General features: G+C 36.6%; 1 protein-coding gene across 1 annotated transcript in view; it reads right to left on the minus strand.

Moving 5' to 3' along the window:
- Window positions 1–16,011, minus strand: part of PRKD1 (protein kinase D1) — a 305,237-nt gene that overhangs the window by 123,209 nt on the left and 166,017 nt on the right. The window lies entirely within an intron of this gene.

Consider the following 16,011-nt stretch of genomic DNA (forward strand, 5'->3'; position numbering starts at 1 on the left):
GAACTTTCACTCAGCCAGCCTTCCCGTGGTTCTGGATGATATCCATTTTGTCTTTTAGTTGTAGTTTTGATGTGGTTGTGTGAGGCAGTAAGTTCAGGTGTTTACCTATGCCGCCATCTTGGTTCCTCCTCTCATTTGGTTTTGATTTGCATTTTTCTAATGATTTGTGGGGCTATAGGGTTAAGCCTCAGACTGACCTGCTGGCAAAGTCACAAACAAGTCCCAGTTTAGAGGGCACATTCCTCTTAGCATAATTAGGCTGGACCTTATAATGCTCCCTAGATCTTATCTGGGTAGCTAATGGGCTGAGGGAGATACAGCAAGTGCTGCCAAAACAAGTGAACCTCACAAGAACAGTGTAACTCTGGTAACCACTACCTTGTTTACCTCTGACTATAAAATAAAGGCTCTGGATCTTTTGCTGTGGACTCAGCCAGGCACAGGAAGATCCACGAAGACTAAAGAGAGCTATGCTGATCATCTGAACGCTGTCTCCATGACCTTCATTCTTCGCCAACTCCATTACACCTTTGGGAACCCCTGGCCCATTGGGGCTGGACCCCAGCAATGATTAATGATGTTGAATATCTTTTCATGTGCTTATTGGTCATTTACTAGTATGTATCCTCTTTGGAGAAATTTCTATTCAATTCTTTGTCCACTTTTTAATTTGATATTCCCATTTCTTTTTCACCTTTAAACTTCAATGGAACTCCATCCCCTATGTCAGGGGTCCTCAAACTATGGCCCGCAGGCCACATGCAAATACAAATATTGCATTTGTTCCCGTTTTGTTTTTTTTACTTCAAAATAAGATATGTGCAGTGTGTATAGGAATTTGTTCATAGTTTGTTTTTAAACTATAGTCCAGCCCTCCAACGGTCTGAGGGACAGTGAACTGGCCCCTTGTTTAAAAAGTCTGAGGACCCCTGCCCTATGTTCTTTTTTAAAAATTTGCATTGACTTTATTGAGGCGACATTGGTTAATAAAATTAAATAGCTTTCAGGTGTATAATTCCATAATATATCATCTTTATATTATATGGAATTTATTTTAAAAATTAAAAATGGAGCTACTTTATGACCCAGCAATTCCAATTCTAGGAATATATCTGAAGAAACCTGAAACACTGATTCAAAAGAATTTATTGACCCCTATGTTCATTGTAGCATTATTTACAATAGCCAAGATTTGGAAGCAGCCCAACTGCCCATCAGTAGAGGAGTAGATAAAAATGCTGTGGTACATTTACATAATGGAATACTAATTGGACATAAAAAATAAGGAAATCTTATCTTTTGTGACAGCATGGATGAACCTGGAGAGTATTATGCTAAGTGAAATAAGACAGAAAGAGACAGACAAATACCATATGATTTCACTTATATGTGTAATCTAATGAACAAAATAAACTGATGAACAAAAGAGAAACAGACTCATAGATACAGAGAACAGACTGACAGCTGTCAGAGGGGAAGGGTTTGGGGGGCTGGGTGAAAAGGGTGAAGGGTTAAGAAAAAAAAAACAAAACAACCTCATATGTTCTTTATTTTTGTTCACTGCTGAGTGTTTTTCAGAAATACTGTTGTTAAATGCCACTCAAGTTATAAATTTTAAAAACCCACACAAACATTCATTTTTTTTAAAATTCCTCTCTGGATTGACAAGTAATAAAAATACTGTGCTAAATTAATTAACATCCATATCATATTTAAATCCAAATCCTAGTTAAGTGCTCATGATGATAATTAATGGAGAAGTTTAATATAGTCAACAATAATTATTTAGTGAACACTTATTACCAGATGGTACACAAGGCACTGGGGATGAGAATAGAAAAAAAGTTAAAACATGTGAGTGATTTACAGATCTCATTTCATCTTTACCAAAAATCCTATGGTGTTATTACATGTGCAAGTTAGATAAACATAGCCCCTTTCCTCACACAGTATCCTCTACTTTAAAAGTTATTATGAATAAAGTGTGATAAATATTACTGAAGAAGTCACCTGGTATGAAGAGTTGCCTGACACAAAGTTGGTGTTTCAGATAGGACTTCTTGGAAGAGAATATATGTGCGGAGTCATGAAAGATCGATAGAAATTAGCCAGGCAGCCCTAACTGGTTTGGGTCAGTGGATAGAGTGTCAGCCTGCAGACTGAAGGGTCCCAGGTTCGATTCCAGTCAAGGGCGTGTACCTTGGTTGCAGGCACATCCCAAGTAGGGAATGTGCAGGAGGCAGCTGATTGGTGTTTCTCTCTCATCGATGTTTCTAACTCTCTATCCCTCTCCCTCTCCCTTCCTCTCTGTAAAAAGTAAATTAAATATATTAAAAAAAAAAGAAAAGAAATTAACCAGGCAAATGGAGGGAGGATGAAGGTGCATATGAATTGCACTGGTTGCAAAACAAGTAGGTGTAAAGGGGCACTGGAAGAAAGACAGACATTATAATATCCTATATAATAAAAGGCTAATATGCAAATAAATTGTCCCCTCGACCGGGAGTTCAAGCTGGTGCGGGGCTGGCTGGCCAACCACCCGTGGCCCCTCCCCCTAGCTGACCGCACCCCCTGACTGCCCCCCTCCACCCCGATCAGGGCCAGGACCGGCTGGCGAACCACCTGCAGGTCCTCCCCCTAGCTGGCCCGGCCCCAATGGCCCTCATTATGGCCAGGCCACCGGCCCCCACTCGTGCATGAATTCGTGCACTGGGCCTCTAGTAAATATTAAGAAATGCTAATATTTTGTGGAAGAAAATATCAACAAAACTTGCTGATTTGTTAGATTCATTCATTTAACATATTTATTGCGCTTACTAAATACAGGCTTTGTTCTAGATATAAGAGGTTATACAATAAAGAAGAAAAATAATGCCCCTGCCCTTCTGGAACTTATATTCTAGTGGGAAAGAAAAATAAACAAGAGCTAAATAGATAATTCATGGCACACAGCTATCAGTCCAGCATCACTCACTTCTTGCATTAGTTTCTTCCTAGAATTAGTTTCTTCCCAGATACAATCAAACAACTAACAATTGTCACTTCCAAACTAGATCATATCCTCCATTTCAGATATGTTTTGTGACTTCTGGGGCTTAATTCCCTACTTAGATATGATGCTCATTGGCTGACCAATTCATAATATTAGTAACTTTCTCTGGACTCCTGATTCTAGCTGTCTCTTGGCTTCCAGAATGTTGATATACCTACCTGGACTTGTTGCTTGTATATCATCATTACATGACCCTTGGGATACATCTTTCAGACTGATAGATCATTGACCCTGTCATGACCTCTTGAACTATCTGGCTTCTGACTTTTCACTTTCATTAACTAATGACCACAGTTCCAATTGACCATGAAAACTAAATCTGTTAATCTTACAATTAGGGGCTCAACTCGTATCCAAGATACAGATGTTGATTAACAGTATTATTAGTCATTCTAGCATGTTTATCATTCCTATCTAATGGATAAACACACAGTGATGCCCTTTATCAAGCAAAGAAGATATTAGGAAAGACAGTTTAATGTGATAACCAAATGAAGAACCCAAATGATCTTGAGGCCAGTGAGTACTTGAAGGAACTGTGAAAACATTTCCTGGTTGTAAGATGAGTAAGTTCTAACAATCTAATGTATAATATGAGTGACTATAGTTGATGACACTGTATTGTATAATTAAAATTAACTGGGAAATTAGAACTTAAAAGTTCTCATGCAAAAAAGATAAATGTAATTTAGAGAGTTGAGATAACTATTAGGGTTTGAACCTTACGAGTCCATGTTGCAGTGATTATATAACTATTGTTTCAGTGCATATACATTTGAAAGTTTTAAAACGTTAATTTCAAATTTTATATGGTGGCCATGGCATCAAATAAGAGATTTGACTAAATATTTTGTCCTTGCCTACTAGTCTTAAAGAGGTAAAGACACCAAACAATCTTTATAAATAATATTTTTTTTAGATTATAGGTCTTTAAATCATGATAAAGCAAGATACTAAAACTTTATATATCTGTTCCAAGATTAATCCTGTACAATTAACGTTTACCATAGTATGTGTCAAGTTTCTTCCATTTTCACTACAATACTTGAAAACTGTTAGTAAGAAGTTCCTTTTTAATGAAAAATTCAAATCTAAAGATAAGTAGATCCTTACCCATTGATGAACACCTGCTTCAGACACAGATTAATTATAAGTGAAGAAACTCCATAAAAGTTATTAGTACACAGGATATGATTTATCATTATTACTACTAAAAAATTAAGGAAGAGATGCATTGTATTTCCTTAAATAAAAGAGACAAATCTAAAACTGTAATTGAAATATTTCACAGTTTTGGCTAAGAATCATACCTACTTACCCACCTCAGAAGAATTCCAATTTTCAAGTTTTAAAATCCCACCATAAAAAAAACAATAAATGCAAATAGATGACAGACATAAATTTCAAGACAGTAGAAAAAAAAAGTGTGAATGAAGCAAGGGGCACACAAAGGGTTTTCAGGGTTATGCTATTTCGCTAATTCTTCACTGGAATAATTGGTCAGAATTCTTTAGAGGAAAATAACCAATAGAATAAAAATATATATAGAACCGATTCACATATATTTGTGGAGGCTAACAAGCCCCAAGATTGGCAGTCAGCAAGCTGGAGAGCCTATAAGATATGTAGTTCCAGTCCAAATCTATAGGCAGAAGACCAATGTCCCAGCTCTAAAACAGGCAGACTGGCCTCCCTTACTCTGCTTTTTGTTCTAGTCAGGCCTTCAGGGGACTGGATGAGGCCCACATACACTGGGGAGGAAAATATGCTTTACTCAGTTTATTGATTCAAATGTTCATCCCCTCCAAAAGTGATCTGATAGACACACAAAGAATAATGTTTAATCAAATAACTGGGTACATGTGGCCATGTGGCCATCATGGTCGCCTACACTGGTATTCACTGGTGTTCACAATTCTCACAATTCCCTCTCTCTCTCTCTCTCTCTCTCTCTCTCTCTCTCTCTCTCTCTATATATATATATATATATATATATATATATATATATATGGAGCGGCTATAGGGTTAAGCCTTGGACTGACCTGTTGGCAAAGCCACAAACAAGTCCCAGCTTAGAGGGCACAGCCCTCTTAGCATAATTAGTCTTGACCTTGTGAGGCTCCCTAGATCTTATCTGGGTAGCTAATGGGCTCAGGGAGATGCAGCAAGTGCTGCCAAAACAAGTGAAACTCACAAGAACATTGTAACTATGGTGACCACTACCTTGTTTACCTCTGGCTATAAAATAAAGGCTCAGCTTGCTGTCTGGGTCTCTCTCTGTGGCCTCAGCCAGGCGTATTTTCTTGATATATTTAATATGAAAAGCTGAAGTCAAAAATCACTATGACAAGTGGCACTAGAACTTATGCTACCAAATGTAGTAAAAATAAAAGAGACACCTAAAAATTGGGTTTTGAATAAATAAATGGAGACAAAACAAATATTCCTTCCAGAATAATTCAATTTAATGTATGTAATTATTCCCCTTTCCAGAGGAAAGAACTTGTCTTCCCCTCTGCTTGCTCTCATTGAGAATTCTCCACACAGCTCTACATTACCATGTTCTCAGGGTCAACAAGCTATGATGGAATCATAACCTGAAACAACTTCTGGGGAAAATAAAAATAGAACAAGATGAGATTCAGAGTTAGCCAGAAAATTATCATTTTCTAGAACTTATCTTCCCTTCTAGGGCTCTTAATAGAAGCCTAGAGGGCTACAGAGTAGGGAAAGAAAAAGTTAGTCTCCAGGGAAGAAACCTGGCCAAGCCCACCTAACCTAGTGATGAAGGTTAACATCATCAGTAAAGTTGTGTCAATATCACGTACCTGACGCCATGCAATAGGAAGTGTACTCTCATTAGTAAAAACTTATATATTTGTGGTACTTTTAACCAAATATCCACAACTCCAATTTAATCACGAGAAAAACATCGGATAAACCCAGCCTGAAGATGCTCTACAGAATACCTGGTCTGTCTTCCTCACAACTGTGAAGGTCATGAAAAACAAGGACAGTCTGAGAAACTATCCGAGGCCAGAGGAGACTGGAGAAATGTAACAACTAAATGCAGTGTGATACTCAGGAGTGGGTCCTGGAGCAGAAGTAGAGCACTAACGACAAACAAATGTGTAATTAAAATCATGTACCAATGTTGATTCCTTAGCTTTGACAAATATACCATAATAATGTAAGATGATAACCTTAGTGAAACTATATAAATCTGGGAGAGGTAAACTCTCTGTATTACCTTTACAACTTTTCTGTAAATATAAAAGTATTCAAAAATTAAAAAGTTTATTAAAAAATACTTCCAGGTTTTGTCTACTGACTCACTTGCTAGGGCAGTATCATCCATGGCAGCCAGTCTAATTGCAAGCTGGAAAGATGCATTCGTGCTTGTTTCATTTGTTGTGTGTGTTAAGTACTCCGCGAGACCACAAGTAGTTTTCAGTCATTGGAGTCAGCAAACCAAGGCCTCTGCTCAGCACCAAGTGTTTTAAAAGCATTAAACTAGCAAGAGTAGAGATTCATCATGAGATAATCCTGAGGTTCCTGTTAAACTTGAAGAACAACAAAATGAATCTAACATGCTCAATGTATAAATATTACACATGTGCTAGGTAGATAGGTAGGCTTTTGAGTCTATAGAATTAAGCAAATATTTTTCATTAAAATTTTATAATAATTGTCATAATAATATATCATAAAGTCTAATGTGTCTTTTAACTTTAAATTTTTCCAAATATTTTAACTCCTTAAAACCAAAATTAAATTCTTCTTTTCAAATTGATATCCATTTATGAAATCCTAAATTGTCAAGCCAAGCATATTCATCATGAACAAGTATTTTCAGAGTAACTACTATATGTCTGCCACTAAGTTAATTGTTATATGGACTTTTTAGGAACTATAACATACTGTCCTGGTTCTTTAGTATAGTTAATCATCTTGGATATGTAAGATCAATACGTATCAACTACATCCATTTTAGCAAACTTGTGTTTTGCTCCATCATTGCTTTCCATGCCCTGATTGCACAGAAAGTTAATTTTTTATAGGTTAGTTCTCACAAATATAAATGATTTTTAAGTGCTCAAAATTCAAATAGTGAAAAATCTTACATGGGGGCAACATTAACACATGACCAAATAAATTCAACTTAGACCTTTAAACTTGTAGGAACATCAAAATATAAAAGATGGAACAAACTAATTTCAAACTATCCAACTTTAATTTCAGAACAGTTATGCCTAGTCACTGGGAAGAAATGTGTCTCTGGATGGAGTGTCTATACCAGGTCTTTATTGTTTCCTAATATCTATCATTCCTAAATACTCTGATTATGAATGACTTCTTTTTCTCTTCATCTTTTTTTTTTTTTTACAGGGGACCACCTGCTTGGTCTCATTGAGAATTCTCCACACATCTCTACATTATCATGTTCTCAGGATTAGCAAGTTATAATGATTAGAACCTCAAAAAACTTCTGAGGGAAATAAAAATAGAATAAGATGAGATTCAGAGTTAGCCAGAAATTTTTCATTTTCTAGAAACTGAAAAGTTGAAATTGCTTCATAACATAAAGAAAAAAAAAAGAATTCTGAGCTTGATTCAAATCCCAATTTTTTTAAAAAAAATTTATATAGGAAAGAGATATTTATTATATTTATGTGTGGACCTCACTTTGAGCCTAAATTCAACACTGATAAAAGGCTATAGATGTCTTCAAAATACTTATTTAAGTGGAGGTACAAATATATTCTGGTAGAGTATTGCTCTTTTCAAATACATCTATTTTATTCCTCCATACTGGCATAATGAATAGCATTATTGCTGTTTAAAATTTAAAACAGCTGCATTTCTAATTTTGGCAGATTATGAGGGATTTTTATATGGGTTGCATGTTAAAAGCAAATAAACGACATGCCAACCAGCAGAATGAGTGTGCTGGGCAGATGGTGGCACGCATGGCTCAGTTATTGAATTGAAGTGCTATGTGCCACCAATCATGGAACATCAAAGATGTGTATTTGGCAGTTTTTCCTTTACCTCAAACGAAACCAATTTATGCCCACGAGGTCTTTAGACAGCCACTCAGTAGCTATTCCCCATTGGCCTTTGTGAAAACAGGCAGCCTTTAATGACGTTATTTCACTGATTTTGAAGATATATACAATTCTGCCTTTCCTCCTCGAGGTTCTCCTATCATGTGTTGTGTGTGTGTGTGTGTGTTGAGAGATGAATATGGAAACAAAGTATCTGCTATAATTTCCCATTACTAAGGGGATTATTGCTACACAAGAAGGCATTCCAACATGTCCCCATAGTGAAAAAGAAAATCCATCCATATAAGATCATGAAACAATACTGACCAATATTAATCGTCATTAATCAAGTTTGATCAATACATGCTTTACACTGCATTCAGAATACTATATAAATTTCCTGAAAATCAAGAGTTAATTTTTCTTGAGAATAAACAGCTGGGCAATATACCAAAGAAAGGTCTGGCCTTTAAAAGCAGGTTTTCTTCTGATTGCAAAGCAATTTGTGAAATGTGATAACGTAATATGACTGTTTTTAAACAAATATTCTAGAATTTACATTCCTAGCTGCATGTTATCTTTTCTAACTTGGACAACGTCCATTATCGATCACTGGTATTTTTTATATTTAGTATGTTTTTGTAAGTGTATGTGTATATATCCTTTTGGGAAAATGTGAGATAAAAGAAAGAAATGATGCCATTCATAAATTGTACAAGTAGTCTATACACCATACCATGATACAGTATTATTCTTAATGAGCTATTTTTTTTTTATTTTTTTCTGATCTACTTTCCTACCCCCTTCCTTTCTAAGACAATATGACAAAATTCCTATATCCTGGGTAATGTGTTAGATACTTCACATTATTATCAAGTCATTCACAATTTGAAGTTGAGAAAACTGTCACCCAAACACTAGATAGCTTCCCCAATGCCACATTGCTAATAGATAGGCAACTAGGTATTGAACTTAGGCAGTTTGGTTCTGGAGTTGGTACTTTTAATCACTAGGGAGTTCTGTATATCACACAGTGAAAAAAGATATATTAAAACCTGGGGAGCCCTGACTGGTTTGGCTCAGTGGATAGAGCGTCGGCCTGCGGACTGAAGAGTCCCAGGTTCGATTCCAGTCAAGGGCATGTACCTTGGTTGCGGGCACATCCCCAGTGGGGGCAGTGCGGGAGGCAGCTTATCGATGTTTCTCTCTCATCGATGTTTCTGACTCTCTATTCCTCTCCCTTCCTCTCTGTAAAAAATCAATAAAATATATTTTAAAAAAAACACAAAAACCTGGGGAAATTGCCTATTCTGCCAAATACAAAGAATTAGTATATAACTAATTAGTGATTAGTCAGTGGTGTAGTACTGACTTGTACCATATGAGAAGTGGCCTGTGAATTCAAATTTGAAAGGCCAAGGCCAAAGCAGGAAAAATAATGACATGTCATCTAAGTAACATTATTCATAAAACAGCGCTGTCTGGGGTACTAAAGTCTAAGGAATTTAGACTATAAAAAACCCACAGGATGATATAATGGATAATATCTCCCATGAGATACTGAAAATAAATATGCTACCAAAATTATCAGGTGTGCCATTTGTAACATCTCTCAATATGTCATATCAAAGAACATTTTAGTAAAAGCATTTCTGCAGGACATGTGTGCATGTGCTCACGCACGCATGTGTAACTGCTCTGTCCAATAGAATTTTTGCTGATGAAGATGTTCTATATGAATATGGCAGCTATTAGCCAATGTGACTGTTAAACACCTGAAATGCAGTTAGTGTGATTGAGGAACTGCATTTTAATTGTACTTGATTTTAGTTAATTTAAATTTAAATAGCCTCACATGACAGGGAAGACTAGAGGAATGGTTGGATTGTGTATCTCTCAGCTGATTCTCATGAATAGAATTTCATATTTTTTAACAGATGGACAAAATAAAAATCCAGTTTTATTCTCTAGTTTAAGGCTAGAGCACAAGAATTTTGTGTTGTCAAATGCAGCCACAAAGTAATAATTTTTTTCCAAAGGTTCTGACTTGAAAAAAAAATCACCCCTATATGGAAGCAAGCCAAGGAACTACATTTCACAATCTACTACTACTGCCTAAAACATTTTATATTTTATGCTCAGATTCTGCAAATCATCTATTTCGGTATCTCTGATGTGTCAAAGTCTTCGTTTTTCAGTTGGAGTGCAATTTTTGAAAAGACGCCCCAAATAATTCAGAGTTAAATCTGATAAATTAGGTAGATTAAGAAGATGTTTCTGTGTTTCATAAGCTAATTCATGTAAAAAGGCAAAAAGAACAAGCTAACATCACACTGTATTTTCTAGGATTCTGAATATGCAAAGTCATCCGAGATTCTGTTTACCATCAAGGCCCTAATGTGGTAAGATTTATGTACATGAGACTTAAATTTCCACCCTAGGAAGCATATATAAGGAATTTTTGGTTACACAGAGACCAGAGAATACAGAGAAAAAGCCCCCTTCGTGGGTTTTCCCTTGCCCCTGTTTTCTTTTCCTGTTTATCTGGAAACTATATTGCCTGCAATTAGAGAAGTAATAGATGAAAAGAGAAAGAAAGGAAAAACTATGATTTCTGGCTAGATATCTACTTGCCAGATGAAGAACTAGGCCTTAGGCTAATTCTGTGAACAGAGGGGCATGGTATGTCCCTCTCTGAGAACCAGGGTATGTACATGGACAGAGACCTATGGAGACTTACACTGCAGTGTGGAGCACATGAATCAGCTTTTCCTACAGACCTGAGGCACAGACGGAGTTCATGAGGAGGGGAGGGAGGGAGCCGAAGGAAAGGCCAGCCAGCACCTCAGGGTATTAGTCCTTGTTCCTTCCAGACAGGTCAGAGCCAGAGACTAGCTCCAGGCTCACCCGTCTGACCTAATGCAGGCATGGGGCACTGAGGTCCAGATGAGGAACTGACCATAAATTGATGAAGGCAAGTGAGATTAATTTTGTGAGGAGAGCATCAAAAGAGAGTGACTACTGAATACATTTTAGAAAGCAAGACTATCTGGGAGAAAAGAGCAATGGTTGAAAAAATTAAATTTTAGAAAATGTGAATTGAGTTTGGTAGCAAATGGGGTTGCTTGGTCACAGTGATGAACGTGATCTGGGAGTAGCAGTAATTAGTCAGGAAAATAACTGGTATTCTATGAATTTGGTCTTGAGAAATGTTGTAAAAGACACTTCAGTGCTTTGAAAGTAGAACTGGATTTCTAAAAATAAATAATATCTAAAAATAATTAGTTATTGAAAATATGTAGAGGATAGCAAGAATCAAAAAAATGGATTAGTCAGATGACAATAAGACTTATATTACTACTAGATTAGGCCAAGGCAAGCCAATTGCACCAAGCATTGAAATTCAATTCCTACAGAACAGTGGTAGCTTTTGAGTATCATATATAGAGCACCAACTTACTCACTCGTTTGCTGGTTTGTAAAATTTGTTAGTCCAAGGATTCATTTATTCACTCAAGAAATAGACATTGATTGCATGAGATATGCCAGGTCCTGGGGATTCAATATAAAAATAAATGGTTCCTGTTTCAAGAAATGTACAGCCTAGTGGGATGGAGGTGGGGTAGGAGAGTTGACTATTCTGTATTTGCCAGGCATCTTATGAAATGTTTTATATTTATTCTTATGAAGTCTACAGCCTAACCTTAAGTTGTAGATATTGTTATTGCTATTTCACAGGTGATGGATCAAGACTCAGGGAAATGAGCTGTCTTGCCAAACATTATATAAGAAATAAATGACAGGTCTGGGACTCAGACCAAAGTCTTTGCCTGGAAGGCCACTAAGTATCAAATTGAAGTTATGTGACTAGATGCCATAAAAAATATGATGCATATTTCTGAGTTATTATATGTAAAGCACTTATACCTAACACATCATAAATGCTATATGTCCTTAATCACCATCATTACTGTTTTCATAATTTCTTAAAGAACAGCATGGGGAGAAATATCATTTATTCACAATTAAGCAAAAGAAATACAATGTAGCAAAATGCAAAATGTGCATAAAATTTTCAAATTAAATAATTTTCTTCAAAATACTTTTCCCTCTAGGGTTTGTCTTATGCGCCATGCTACCTGAGATAATGTCTCCATTCTACCTTGACACTTAGGGAGGGGTCCTTGGGTAAAAGAAGCATGCACAGTGAGCCACACCTCCCTGGAGAACCCACTCCAAGAAAAACAATCACAGAGAAAACCATCCGAGTAACTAAGGTCTGCCTGGCCCCTAGATCTCCACTGAAACCACAATTAGGGGAGATGAGAACTCTATGGAAACCTTCCAACCTGCCTGCTCTTACATCCATTTATCTATGAAACTGGTTTAGTGTGGCACAAAGAAACTAGAACCAGTTTACTTAAAAGATAAGGTCAGAAACAGAATTAATATTAACAATAACAAAAAGGAGATGCTGAAGACACACTAACATAAACCATACTTAGAAGAAAAGAGTAATGACCTGTAATCTTGCATTTAAATTTTCCATTGTTACAGAACCACCCGCACGGATAATTGCAACGAAAGTTGGACAGGAATTGGCACCACTCAGCCCGGCATATTTAGATGTCCAAGAACAACTACAAAGAATTATAAATTGAGTACTAAAGGCCTGGTCTTTTATAACCTTAATTATCTAAGCAGTATTAGGGCTGGGAAAGTGCTCCCCATGATTAATTCCGCTTTCTTAAAAGCAAGCAAACAAAGCTGTATCTATAGAACGAACTCAGGTAGAAATAATAATGCAGGGATGTAATGTATCACTCTCGAGGTTTTTCTCTCCCACCTATGTTTCAGAGGGGGACCAAACACTGCTAAGCAATGTACTGTTTCTGAGAGAAATGGATATAACTGGCACACTGCCATATAAATCAACAATTTATACTTTCTATAAATGAAGGAGGATCCTGTTAATTTTTTTTTACCATGTATTTATTCTGGCTTATGGTTTAGACACCAAATCTTAGTAATAGGAAACCTGGTCATAAAAATCTCTTAAATATAGTGACCCTAAGATGCTGTTTCAATTTGATCAGAGCTGTGAAATTATCTGATGAGATCCTGTTAAGCAGGTTACTTTATTATTTCAGATTTTGTATTGTAACTCTACAGACAAGAGCCTCCAGGATTTGCTTAACATGATAACAGTTTGTAGAACTATTTAGTATTTATTTTTTTATGAGAAATGGGAAAAATGGTTCTGTAATAGAAATCATGGCAATGAAACTTGTGGCTCAGTACTTGTTTGGTTGTTACAAATACCATCGATGTTTCCTTGAAATATAAATTATCTTACTGTAGTAGTAATTCTTTGAACAGGTCCTCAAGCATTCCTGTTTACTGGTCCAAGTTCAAAGGGCTAGCTTGACAGTGAAATGGTGTGAACAGCCACTGAACACTTCCATTCAAGCTCTGGTGTGGCCACCTCTGCTCACTGTGGGAGGTGGGGGAGTTAAATTTATATTCCATAGCTTTTAAGATATCCGATTTCACTTACCTCCCAGAGTCATTGCTAAGGAAACAAAATCACTTATGTAAACTGCTCCAAAAGCTTGTGATATTACATAAACAAAGACTTTTCTCTTCCTAACTCCTGCTTTTCCATGGTTCAAATATTCCCCTCCATGAGAGAGAAGAGGCCTATGTATAGAGAAAATGGATGTGCCCTCTCAGAACATTTGGAATCTATCTACTATGAGCACTGTATGACACTTTCATCTAGTATAAACTCTCTTTTTTTTATTAAAAAATAAACAAAAAACCCTGAATCCCAGAGGTTATGCAACTTGTGCAAAATTACAAAGGAAATAAATGGTACTTCATGCCCAAGAAATCAGTTCTTCAGTCCCTCAGGGCAATATCCAAACCATTTGGCAAACACATTGAACAAAAAAAGATAAGGACAAAACTTGAGACGGGGGTAGAAAATGTGATCTCTCTTAAGTAGCTGTATCTTTCTTTAGAGTACTCTTCATTTTCTCATTCTCCATCAACTATGACTACACGGTAATTATCTCTCTTTAATTTTACCTCTGAAACATTTGTTGATCTCCCTGCCTCATTTTCAGCTGTCATTGCCTGAGAATAGGCCACACCACCTCTGCTTGGGCTATAGCACTAACTTTTTCAAGTGGTTTCCATCTCTAGATAGTGGGAAACATATAACCGCATGTAGAAATGGCATTTTGCAAAAGTTATAAATACTGCAGCATAATCTGCTGCAAAAACTAATGAAAAAACACAAGCAAAAGATGGATTTTTACCATTAGTAAAAAGATTCAACATTTAGCTCTAAGACTTTTAAAATTATGATTTTAGTTGAGAAATTCTTGTAGTCCTTGTCTATTTTTTCATTTAATCACCTATCACACACACACACACAGACACACACACACACAATTATTAGAGATCAAGCCCCAAATACCTAAATAACAAAAATTAAAAGATCTGGGTCATGTGAACACAGTCCTGTTATTAATTTGCTTTGCTATGGCTGAATTATTAAGCTTTGAGAGAGACCGATCATGAAGAAGACTTCAGATAAATTCCATGAACTTTGTTTTACAGTTCAGTACAATACATTTGAACTTGACTTTGGCTTTAGTAAGAGAAATTTCCATTTGCAGTGTTTTCCTACTTCATAACAACAGTAACAACACTAATTCTCTGCTTAACAGACAATCTGACAGTGGTGGCAGTGTGTATGGTGGGGAACTTCCATGAAGCTATTTCATTTTGCACCATGACCCAACCCATCCACCCAGAAGCAATCTTTTCCTGGCTTTCTGGGTCTACAGCCACATTTTTCAAAAAGAAAACGGGAGGAAAACCCAGCAAATTTGCTGGGAGCAGCCTGGTTAGTACTAACAGATGATGAAAGATCTCAGCAGAAAGTGACATGAACAAGAGAAAATCTCTGATATTGTCTGAAAAGGCAAGATTATTTAACCTTCCTCAAAATAAACAATTTTCATATTTTCTTACATTTTTACTGCTCTCCTATGTCAGGAAAATATTCCTATTAGTAGAATGTGGGCTAAATATAAGAAGAACCAGATTATATTTATATAATTATGTTTATGTAACTACATAGTGAAATTTAATTTTTTATGAAGAAAAACAAAATTTGGATAAATGAATTTTAACAGTGAAATCATAGTGTTCAAGAGGGAAATCTCTTGCCGAAACCGGTTTGGCTCAGTGGATAGAGCGTCGGCCTGCGGACTGAAAGGTCCTGGGTTCGATTCCGGTCAAGGGCATGTACCTGGGTTGCGGGCACATCCCCAGTAGGAGATGTGCAGGAGGCAGCTGATCGATGTTTCTCTCTCATCGATATTTCTAACTCTCTATCTCTCTCCCTTCCTCTCTGTAAAAAAAATCAATAAAATATATTTTTTTTAAAAAAAGAGGGAAATCTCCATAGTATGCTTGTGTTTGGGAACTGGTCGAAAGGCAATAGAGGGACACCCAGCATGCCCCCCCCCCCCCACACACACACTACCTACCCTCCTTACCCACTGCAGTTTGAATAAAACTGATCTTTAACCACACCTCCAGGGAATGGCATATTTCTCTGACCAATCACAGCACTCTGTCCTCTTCAGGGGCTGGTTCAGAAATAAGGATGTGATCTGAGCTCCCCCACACCCATGGCCTGAAGTGTCTTAGTAGTTATTATTTGTCTTGCCTCAAATTATAATGCAAAACAATCCTGCTCACACCACAGGCACTAATTTCTTGTCGTTGCTGAGTGAATGCATTACCGGGAGACTTAAACTTCAGTTAACTTTGAGGATATATCTAGAAATAATATTTTTATAAAAATCGGTATTTTTACAAAATTTTTTACAT

Source organism: Myotis nattereri (assembly GCF_964212035.1).
Source record: "Myotis nattereri genome assembly, chromosome: 1".
Taxonomy (NCBI): domain Eukaryota; kingdom Metazoa; phylum Chordata; class Mammalia; order Chiroptera; family Vespertilionidae; genus Myotis; species Myotis nattereri.